Source organism: Pinus tabuliformis, chromosome 9 (genome assembly GCF_031772625.1).
Source record: "Pinus tabuliformis cultivar Carrire ecotype Pingquan chromosome 9, CPIR1, whole genome shotgun sequence".
Lineage (NCBI taxonomy): Eukaryota > Viridiplantae > Streptophyta > Pinopsida > Pinales > Pinaceae > Pinus > Pinus tabuliformis.
The window spans coordinates 1574104756-1574117225 of record NC_142307.1 but is presented as its reverse complement, the minus strand read 5'-3'; the positions used below and the strand labels follow the sequence as shown (position 1 = coordinate 1574117225).

Genomic DNA, 12470 nt, shown 5'->3' with positions numbered 1-12470 from the left:
AAGAAATTAAGACCAAATCAGTCAACAACAATAAGTACTTAGACCATCGTGTAAAATGCACCCTTCATTGGCATGTGTCATCTCCCTTAGAAATTAATGAAACTCACGATTCAATGTAAATCATGATGAAGATGGGGAAAGAGTGTAGCCATGTTTAATCCCCTCAACGCTTAGAATAAGGTCAAAGAAGCCACCGGGTTTGCAAAACCAACTGATAACTGATCCATAAAGCCTTGGGATGCCTATAAATCCCTTCTCTTGATCCCCAATACAAGCTCGGCACCTGTCAAATCACCTGTTTCTTCTAGTGCTCTCTCTTCTACTATGAATTTTGCAGTGCACAATCTGTTTCTTTACCTGTCGACCTCAAGACAAACAACCTATTCATTGCTACTAACATATTCAAGACATTGAATAGATAGTTTAGTTACTAGTGTATAAATAGTTTCTTGTGAAATAGGATCCATGTAAGAACAAATAACTTTTCACATTTTCATTTCATTAACAGTGGTGCTCTCTTCAGGTTTTCAAAACGGAGGAATATTAACATGAACTATTAATTTTAGGTATGTTCTATGCTAGAGCAATTTATTTAATTTCTTTTCCATATTAGCAATCACATCAGCATAAAGTAAACTGTAGATAGAACATAAATATAAATCGCAGAAAACAAGCCAAGACAAGAGGACACAATATGTGGCGCAAGCCAGGGACAAACCCCACAATGTGTGGGGAAACCCTTGATCAATTCTTCTTTTATGTTCTTCAAAGTTCAGCAGAGAGAGAGAGAGAGAGAGAGAGAGAGAGTACATTTACAATAGACGTCAACACTTTGACTTATCTAGATCTAGCATAGATCATTTTGTATAATGATGAGATCAGTTGAAGACATTCTGCTTCAACTAATTCTCCAAGATGACGGCTTCACCTATCGTAGTGCTGCATCTGGACTACTTGCTACACCACTGCATACTGCACTAATCATGATTATCATCATTCTGCCCATGTCCATGATGTCATCATGCTTTATGCTACCCATGCATCATCATGCTTCATGCTGCCCATGCTACCCATGATCTCATCATGCTACTCCTTGCTCATGCTGCCCTTTACATCATCATGATCATGTTGCCCTTTACATCATTATGCAGTCCCATTACATCATGCTCATATACATATATATGATGATGATATATAATTAATGTGATCCTTATCACTGAGATCATTGATGTCACATCTCTTCTACACCTTGTTGCATTGAGATCATCACCCTGAGATCACAGGAATACAAGATCATGATTCATGTCTAGTTCTATCAGGACCTCGACTATGATATTTGTTACTACTCTTCATAACACATCAGGACTGCATTATGCTATATTTGAATATTGTGACAGCTAGTAAGACTCCCATCACAAGTATGCTGAGAATCTATCATCAACGAAATCTTCTTTTATCTTCAGATTGTGTCTATTATGCCAAGACAATCATATATGTATGCAAGACTAAGATAATCACTTTAACGTGATCTATATTTGGCTGAGACAGTGTTAGTGGCTGTCGAGATAGCATGCTGTTCGAAGTGATGTTTATGAAGTGCAAGTTGCAAGGGTTTCCTCTTCACCAAAACCCTTATCATATATGTTTCATATTCTTACGAAATATGGAACCTACACCTTGACATTAAGAACTTGTACTCACCTGAGATCAGTGTCATTCTTCCTGCAGTGCGGATCTGCTCCCATACATGCAAGGTCTTGACTGCGGCTACCTCAGATTCATATACCTTGGCTCTCTACGGCTAGGTGTCTTCCTCACTGCGGCTCTTCTTCATGGCTGTGCCACTTTTGACTGCGTATGCATTCTTCATTGACAGCGTATTACTGTTTCATTGACCAGCATATACACAATGTATCTATTGCTCCATGAACTGCATATGGGACAACGTGTAAGGAGTCTTTGTGCCTTGCGTATATGTGGGAGGGCTCCTTCCAACTGCAATTTTACCATGAACAACGTATAACTATACATTGCATATATGACTACGTGGCAAGGTATGATAGTGTATTATGACTGCGTTCCATCCATGCAATCGTATGAATATTGCTAGGGTTATCCACATATAAGCTAGGGCGTTACTGCGTTCCATCCATGTTGTGTTCCTATGCTTACATCATATGAATTTCTACATATATTGCTAGGGCTGCGTATAATCAATATGTACAGCGTGATCCCATGACTGCATGAAACTAGCGTATAGCATCCACAGCATATCCAATGTGAACAGCGTGTATTATGAGCAGCTTATATCTTATAAAGTGTCCAAGACTACGTTGGATTAGGGCATCATTAATCTAGCCCAGCGTACTCCTTTTGTGACTCTACTTCCAAAAACCCAAGACGTGGAGAGGAGATCACATCAAGAATGAGTCTGCCAATTGACATCAAAACTCTTCTATTTATACTAAAATGTATATGATGAATAAACATGATGTTTGGGCTTCTAGAGCCTACATAAGAGCTGGTCGGGTTGATAATAATTATATAATCGAAATAAATTCATATCTCCATAAATACTTATCAGAATCAGATGATCTTTGGATCAATCCTACACCTCTCGACGAGAGGGATCCAATAAAAATATCATCTGCCATAAATAAGTTGACTCACATGGAGTTTGGCCCTAGTTTCCAATTTAACACTCCCTCTCAACTAGGGAGAACTCCATCTACTGATCCATATGACTGACTATACTATCTCTACCATTTGTGCCTTGCACTGCTTTGCCTTGCTCTGCTGAGCTCTACTGGCTCTGCTCAGCTCTGCTGGCTCTGCTCAACTCTGCTGGCTCTGCTCTGCATTGCTGGCTCTACTCAGCTCTGCTGGCTCTACTCTGCTCTGCTGGCTCTGCTCAGCTGTACTAGCTCTGCTCTGCTCAACTATGAAGAAGAAGAATTGATCGAGAATGAGTCATATCATTCTCCACTGACCCGAAGTCAGTCTCAGAGTGTGTACCACTGGTCCCAGACCAGTATCAACTGACCCGAAGTCAGCTTCATAGTAAGTACCACTCCTACCACTGGTCCCAAACTAGTATCATAGGCTCAGAGAGTGTACCACTGGTCCCAGACCAGTCTCAACCGACCCGAAGTCAGCGTCATAGTATGTACGACTCTCACTAGTCCCAGATCAGTCCTGCATTGACAGAAGTCAGTCTCAGAGTATGTACCACTGATCCCAGACCAGTCTCAGCCGACCCGAAGTCAGCATCATAGTATGTAAAACTCCTACCACTAGTCCTAGACCAGTATCATTGATCCCAGATCAATTGAGGTCATCCTAGCGTAGGGAGTACGGTAGATACAACGATGCGTCCATCGGTACTACTATGGTCCCTAACTGCATTTCCCTGCTCATTGATCAGATGAGAGGTACTTCCCATGAGTCCTAGACTGCATGGGTAGGATGCCTCGACAAGAGAACTTAATCAATCCTATCCTCATAGGAGAACACATCAATCCAGGCCGCCATGGAGAACACATCAATCCAGGCCTCATAGGAGAACACATCAATCCTACTACAATCACCATGGAGAACATATCAATCTAGGCCTCACAGGAGAACTAATCATCCTGCTACATAAGAGAGCGAATCATCCTATTCCACAAGAAAGAAAATCATCTTATTCCAGTGCGCACCACCAGGGGAGGGTGAGTCACCCTATGGTCGTATGTTTCTCCAGTAAGAGCTGCAAGCCCCCTAGAGCTACTAGAGCTCAATGTATGCAACATGCAGGACCCTTTTACAAAGGTCTCTCGACGACTCCAAGTCATTCGGGAAAATCACAAATTTGATCTTTCCCTTGGGGCTTTAGCAACATATACATCATCTCAGTGCGATGAAGCCTCCTTGCTCATCAACTTTCCATATCCCAAATAAGGCTATATCTGATGTCTGTTTGCTGTAGCAATTGTTGAATACGGGATTCCTCAATAATCGAATCCCACCTCTGGTTGTCACAGAGAAAAAAAACTCACTTAAGAGCTTCCACAACCATGCAGCTTCATACGAGATCATACTCATAGCCATGTATTCGGTCTTGGCAGTGCTTATAGCAACCAACTTCTACTTCCTGCATTGAAGCAGAATCCAAAGAGATCCAGCATTGAAAAGTGCCCTAGTGATCCTTCACACTGCCTGCACATTCAACATTCAAATAATAATGCAATTTCATCTTTTCGACAGTGTATCTCAATCCATGAGAGATTGTGCCTTGAAGATATCTTAGCAGAATTTTGGCACCAATCCAGTGAGGCTCAACCAAATATGAGCTCACCATGCTAACTTCAACACATATGACTGGACGAAGGTTCTTCAAGAACATCAACGCGAATGAGTTTATGAAACTCAGAGGCATTTCCCAAATCTGGTCCGACATCACTACCATATAACTTACAATCCTCGACGTAGTCATAGGCTTACATTTTATCATTCCACATCTGGAATCCAACTCCCTCTGTCTTCTACAAATGAGAGGGTTTGCAACTATCAGAAATAGTTCGTCCACATAAGATGTCGATATGAGAGGTCTATCATCCACAACCTTCGGATAATGATTTGGATCGGTTTCACTCCTTAGTGAATCTCAACTTCATCAAACAGCTATCAGTCCTCTCATACTATGCCCGGGGTGTTTTACTTCAAGCCATAGAGGGCTTTCTTCCACCTGCATACATGAGATTCCCGTTCATGAATCTCAAACTCCACGGGTTGTTTCAAACCTGTGGAACTGCTACATGAGGGGGATGGTCCCCTTGTAAGATTTTCCTTCGGTACATTTCAGATATGTACTTTCATGCTCTTTTGAATTCAGGCTTCCCTGTCACCATCCGACTCACAGACCTCCGGTGCTATGTGTCAATGGACATGGTCCTCAATGGACTTCCTGTAACTTAATACATCCCTAAACTCAAAAGCATCTTTGAAAATTCTATTTTCAAACACGTACCTTTCCATCGACGAATGTCACCTTAGAACCTTCAAATTTCATTACAAGGGTTCCTTGCCTCCTTGAAGAGTCAGTTGTGTCTTTGATGACCTGCATGTCTATCATTCGGACACTCTTTCGCATAAGGGCCGAACTCATAACCAAGACATCTACCTTTCCTTCCACCCTTAGATCCAAACTTCCCAAAGAAGTGATCTTTAGGTATGCCATCAGAAGTTCTATTGTGCCATTCTGATAATATGCTCTGCTTCAACTTCACCCTAAGTGAATTGTGAAGAACCCATTGATCCTTTTGTCTTGTCCCAACTGTCTTTGGTGATTGCTCTTTCACTCTTGCTTGGGCATTGTCTTCACATCAGCTTTGATACCATGTTAATTTTAGGTATGTTCTATGCTAGAGAAATTTATTTAATTTCTTTTCCATATTAGCAATCACATCAGCATAGAGTAAACTGTAGATAGAACATAAATATAAATCGCAGAAAACAAGCCAAGACAAGAGGACACAAGATGTGGCGCAAGCGAGGGACAAACCCCACAATGTGTGGGGAAACCCTTGATCAATTCTTCTTTTATGTTCTTCAAAGTTCAACAGAGATAGAGAGAGAGAGTAAGTACATTTACAATAGACGTCAACACTTTGACTTATCTAGATCTAGCATAGATCATTTCGTATAATGATGAGATCAGTTGAAGACATTCTGCTTCAACTGATTCTCCAAGATGACGGCTTCACCTGTCGTAGTGTTGCATCTGGACTACTTGCTTCATTGCATATTGTACTAATCATGATTATCATCATGCTGCCCATGTCCGTGATCTCATCATGCTGCTCCTTGCTCATGCTGCCCTTTACATCATCATGATCATGCTGCCCTTTACATAATTATGGAGTCCCATTACATCATGCTCATATACATATATATGATGATGATCTATAATCAATGTGATCCTTTTCATTAAGATCATTGATGTCACATCTCTTCTACACCTTGCTACACTGAGATCATCACCCTGAGATCACAGGAATACAAGATCATGATTCATGTCTAGTTCTATCAGGACCTCTACTATGATCTTTGTTACTGCTCTTTGTAACACATTAGCACTGCATTATGCTATATTTGAATACTATGATAGCTAGTAAGACTCCCATCAGAAGTATGCTTAGAATCTATCAACAACGAAATCTTCTTTTATCTTCAGATTGTGTCTATTATGCCAAGAAAGTCATATATGTATGCTAGAGCAATTTATTTAATTTCTTTTCCATATTAGCAATCACATCAGCATAGAGTAAACTGCAGATAGAACATAAATATAAATAGCAAAAAACAAGCCAAGACAAGAGGACACAAGATGTGGCGCAAGCGAGGGACAAACCCCACAATGTGTGGGGAAACCCTTGATCAATTCTTCTTTTATGTTCTTCAAAGTTCAGCAGAGATAGAGAGAGAGAGAGAGTACATTTACAATAGACGTCAACACTTTGACTTATCTAGATCTAGCATAGATCATTTAGTATAATGATGAGATCAGTTGAAGACATTCTACTTCAACTGATTCTCCAAGATGACGGCTTCACCTGTCATAGTGTTGCATCTAGACTACTTGCTTCACCACTGCATATTGCACTAATCATGATTATCATCATGCTGCCCATGTCCATGATCTCATCATGCTGCTCCTTGCTCATGCTGCCCTTTACATCATCATAATCATGTTGCCCTTTACATAATTATGTAGTCCCATTACATCATGCTCATATACATATATATGATGATGATCTATAATCAATGTGATCCTTTTCATTAAGATCATTGATGTCACATCTCTTCTACACCTTGCTACACTGAGATCATCACCTGAGATCACAGGAATACAAGATCATGATTCATGTCTAGTTCTATCAGGACCTCTACTATGATCTTTGTTATTTCTCTTTGTAACACATTAGGACTGCATTATGTTATATTTGAATACTATGATAGCTAGTAAGACTCCCATCACAAGTATGCTGAGAATCTATCAACAAAGAAATCTTCTTTTATCTTCAGATTGTGTCTATTATGCCAAGACAGTCATATATGTATGCAAGATTGATATAATCACTTTAACGTGATCTCTATTTGGCTGAGACAGTGTTATTCGCTGTCGAGATAGCATGCTATTCGAAGTGATGTTTATGTAGTGCAAGTTGCAAGGGTTTCCTCTTCACGAAAACCCTTATCATATATGTATCATATTCTTACGAAATACGGAACCTGCACCTTGACATTAAGAACTTGTACTCACCTGAGATCAACGTCATTCTTCCTGCAGTGTGGATCTGCTCCCATACATGCGAGGTCTTGATTGCGGCTACCTCGGATTCATATACCTTGGCTCTCTACGGCTAGGTGTCTTCCTCACTGTGGCTCTTCTTCATGGTTGTGCCACTTTTGACTGCGTATGCATTCTTCATTGACAGCGTATTACTCTTTCATTGACCAGCATATACACAGTGTATCTATTGCTCCATGAACTGCATATGGGACAGCGTGTAAGGAGTCTCTGTGCCTTGCTTATATATGGGAGGGCTCCTTCCAGCTTCGATTTTACCATGAACAACGTATAGCTATACATTGCATATATGACTGCTTGGCAAGGTATGATAGTCTATTATGACTGCGTTCCATCCATGCCATCGTATGAATATTGCTATGGTTATCCACGTATAAGCCAGGGCATTATTGCATTCCATCCATGTTGTGTTCCTACGCTTACATCATATGAATTTCTGCGTATATTGCTAGGGCTGCGTATAATCAATATGTACAGCGTGATCCCATGACTGCATGAAACCAGCGTATAGAATCCACAATGTATCCAATGTGAAAAACGTGTATTATGAGCAGCTTATATCTTATAATGTCTCCAAGACTACATTGGATTAGGGCATCATTAATCTAGCCCAACGTACTCCTTTTGTGACTCTCCTTCCAAAAACCCAAGACGTGGAGAGGAGATCACATCAAGAATGAGTGTGCCAATTGACATCAAAACTCTTCTATTTATACTAAAACGTATATGATGAATAGACATGACGTTTGGGCTTCTAGAGCCTAAATAAGAGCTGGTCAGCTTGATAATAATTATATAATCGAAATAAATCCATATCTCCATAAATACTTATTAGAATCGGATGATCTTTGGATCAATCCTACACCTCTCGACGAGACGGATCCAATAAAAATATCAGCTGCCATAAATAAGTTGACTCACATGGAGTTTGGCCCTAGTTGCCAATTTAACATGAACCAAGAACTCCCTCTCCTCCTCTGCATACAAGTTTCCAATCTTTACCAATCCCTTCTGCCCATCATCTAGAATATTGCCTACATAACTGCCTACTTGTATAGTACTCAATTGCACTCCTAAACTTGGACATGTGACAATAACATGCATATCCAGAATCACCACACCCAACAAACAACCAATGCATTGTACAAAAGCATCTTGAATAATAATTTCTGTCTCAATGAAGGAAAAGGTTCCACCAGAAGTATCTGATGTGGAGTGCATGGATGTTGAATCATGATCCGTCCCAAATAAAAAAGAGTGTACATGGATCTATATTTTACGTTGCTCTTCAGGTTGCCTTATTGATACTGGAAACAAGGACTGATAATCCAAAACCCTCATGGAAGTTGGCAAAATGGAAACCTGCCTGTGCTTTCCCACATTGTTGGTGTCCTGCCCATCCAAGAGTAAAATGATACTACAATCATGGTTCTACTCATGCCTGTCTTCCAGCACTTTGGTACCCTTTTTCAATCCTTCACCAAAGTTGGTTCCACCAATGGACACTAGGCCATTCACTTCTTGCAAAGCAAACTGGCGACCCTCCTCAGACATATGTCGTAGAGGAAACAAATGCCTAATAGTTGATGAGAAAGCAATGACTGAAAGGTGGTCCATGGAGCCAAGATTATGAATCACGAAGCCCATAACACACTTCAATAATGTTAGTTTTGTGCCTTCCATGATTCCACTAATATCAAGAGAATCTACAAGATTAATGGGTGCTCGATCTTTGGGTATATCAGGGTTTGGGATGGATTTCTAGTATTCCAAGTTCTTTGGCTTTGCTGTTGTTTTGCACTAGAGCATGGAGAATTTAGATGTACCATGACACTGAACTTCTCAAAAAACTCTGAGCATGGAATTGCAGAAAACTCAGGAAACATTTTTAGCTGTACAGATGTATTATCAACTTCTCTTCCTTGTGCCAATTTCCCTCTTGAATCCGCAGCCTGTGAATTTCCTGCTGCTATCTCAATTTCAACCAAAGTAGGTTCATCCCCATTTTCCCCACATGATCTGTTTTCTCCACTTGACCAATGCTTTAATCGCTCATCATCAGCAAAAACATAAGGCTCTATAATATGTCTTGTAGCTTCAAAATGTGGGGGATGAGAAGGTGGCAAATGGGGTAAAATTGTCATCCTACCATCTTTATTTTGTTGCCAATTCAAAGGACTTATTCTTGATCTGCAACGAAGTGTTTCTGAATGAATCCTTTGTAAGGGAACTTATTTCCACTTGGCTCGACAAACTAGACATACCCTAGTTCCATGCTTCACATTGGAAGTAATGCAAGCAAAGTGGAAAGTGTGGGAACACTTTGCAATAAATAAGGCATGGCCATGGCCTAGTTTCATTGTATCAAGACACATTGCACATTTTTTATGCATCATAAAATGTATGCATTAGAGAGCCAAATCTATATACACAGAACCATAGTTTTACAATTTCTTCAAAACACCCCATAACCATAGTAGGAAAATTCATCCAAAAAGATAGGAAGTTTAGAATTTCATGGTTCTTTTTGCTGAAAAAATTAATCAACTTGAAATTTTTGGAGAGAACAACTAATAAGGTGTGGCAAAAAAAACAAATTGTTATAAGCTAAATATGACTAACATTTTTTCAAGGAATACTTCTTTCAAATAGAATGGGTTTCCTAAGAAACACAATAATAACATACAATATCCATCTCCTTTTATTTTCTTCCATTTTTGAGGCAGTCTTGACCATCCATTAAAACCGAGAGTAGAAAAGAAAACAACAACAACAAAGGAAAAGGCTTGACATTGTTTTTTTCTAGCTTCTTCAATGATAGCTTGTAATTGAAAATGTGGTCAATGGCTTGGTGGCCCTTTTTGAAGCCTTCCTTCTAGCTCTGAGATTACTCTTCTCCAAATCTATTATTAGTGCATATCAATCACCTCATCATAAAATATTGCGTGTGCTCAATCACAATAGCCCTCTTATTTTTTAGATCAAGAATAATCATAGATTTATGAATATGAAGAATAATGTTTCATGACCAGGATAAAGGGAATATTCAGTATCAGATTTCCATTTCTATAAATTGTATTCTAATCTGTGGAGCTTTGAATTTCTGTGTCTAATGTTAGTCATGTGTCTGCAATGTTGGGTTTCACATATATGATGAGGTTGAGACTTGAGCAAGAATTGGATAAATAATCAAGCTTCATTCTAACACATGTTGCATCCAACAAGTATTTCACCTGCAACCATTAATATCACAAAGTCTTTGATAGACAAGCATGGCAAAACTGGGAACCACAATTGGATTGTGTTTACCATCTATGGTGGTGTGAACAATATCAATTTTCTCTAAAGTTTGTTTCCATGTTGAATTTCCAAGAAAGCATTCTTGTTTCTCATGCTATAACATTTTTTAATTAGTGGGGGGAAAAAACTGTCTCTATAGACTATAACTTTCTAAGAAGTTTCACGGTTGATTTCCTGCTTATGACATGACAATTGTACCAATTAATATTTGTCATAGCTCACAATTACAAGATCCATTGGCAGGAAATAAATTATGAGTCACATAAAGGTGTTCAAGTTAATGGTTTTGGAATCAAAACAAAGAATGAGAAAAAATTTGATCATATGCAGCTAAATCTTGGGGTTATATGTCAAGATTGAAAACACATGATTTTACTTTTTTTTGAGTACTTTGTTAATTTATGTCTTATAGCAATCAAAATATATGTTGTATACTTTTTTTCAGGATTCATGAAACTATTCAAGGCAATTTAAGTCAGGATTCACTGATCAAGATCCTGTTGACTTTCACCAAGCCTAACAATGTTGTGGAACTACCTAGAAATGCAGGGCCAACATGGACTGAGAGATAAGATAAAGTAAGAATGCTCACTGGTATGAGAAATTCATTCCCATTTTTGAAAAATAAATGGTTTACCAACAACTATTCATTTCAAGATTTTTCTTGAAAGTATTATCTTTTGACTATGTTCTAGAGATAGATCATTCAAATTAAGGCCCTTGCCCCTAGATCAGTGCAAGCTTAGGGGAATATCACCACTAATATGCGTAAAAGAGAGCCCATGACTTACAGAAGTGCTCACAGATGTGGGTCTGATGGTCTGCCCACCTGAGTGGACCTACAGAAGGAATATCTTGTTGGGGACCAGCCATCCAAGAGGCAAATGAGACAACATAGAAGTAGATGAGAAGTGCAGCACTCATTTCCAAATATTTCTCTTCCCCCTATTACAAATTACAATATTTAGTATACTATCTAGATCTAAGATTTTGTTTGCATTTATGGGAATTTTATTTTGTGGCATCAAACTATCATCTTCATCTTGATTTCATTTTTCACAATACGATCATACAAGGATCCCATATAGTCATCTGGTAAATATTTTCCATCATATATACCTTCGTTATTCCCTATGAAATTTTCCTTTGACATTTGCAATAACACTGCAAGTTAGGAAAGAGGCAGTTGGAAAAAGGATGATCCCAAAATAATTTGAAATATGATGATCCATGAGAACTACCAACTAATTGCACAAATGAAAAAGGAATACCTTATTCTTCACCATTGGATTATGTGCATCAATGTTGAACATGATCATAGAGTATGCAAGAACATAAATTGTGTCTGCACTAGTGAAAACATTTGGGTTGCACTTCCAATAGTGCTTTGAAAATTTTTCTATGATGCAATCAAATTTCTGTGCTTCTTCGGGTAATCTAAAGCCTTGTAAGAAGATGAGAAGCACACCACTCATTTCCAGATCTTTTTCTTCCCCCTATTACAAATTACAATATTTAGTATACTATCTATATCTAAGATTCTGTTTTCATTTCTGGGAAGTTTATTTTCTGGCATCAAATTATCATCTTCATCTTGATTTCATTTTTCACAATACAATCATACAAGGATCCGATATAGTCATCTGGTAAATATTTTCCATCATATATACCTCGGTTATTCCCTATGAAATCTGCCTTTGACATTTGCACTAACACTGCAAGTTAGGAAAGAGGCAGTTGGACAAAGGATAATCCCAAAATAATTTGAAATATGATGATCCATGAGAACCGCAAACCAATTTCATAGATGAAAAAGGAA

The 12470-nt window shown here is 38.8% G+C and overlaps 1 pseudogene; it reads right to left on the bottom strand.

The window, feature by feature from the left end:
• Positions 1–242: 242 nt before the first annotated feature.
• On the bottom strand, positions 243–9744 carry LOC149154685 (E3 ubiquitin-protein ligase WAV3-like; annotated as a pseudogene).
• Positions 9745–12470: the final 2726 nt, after the last annotated feature.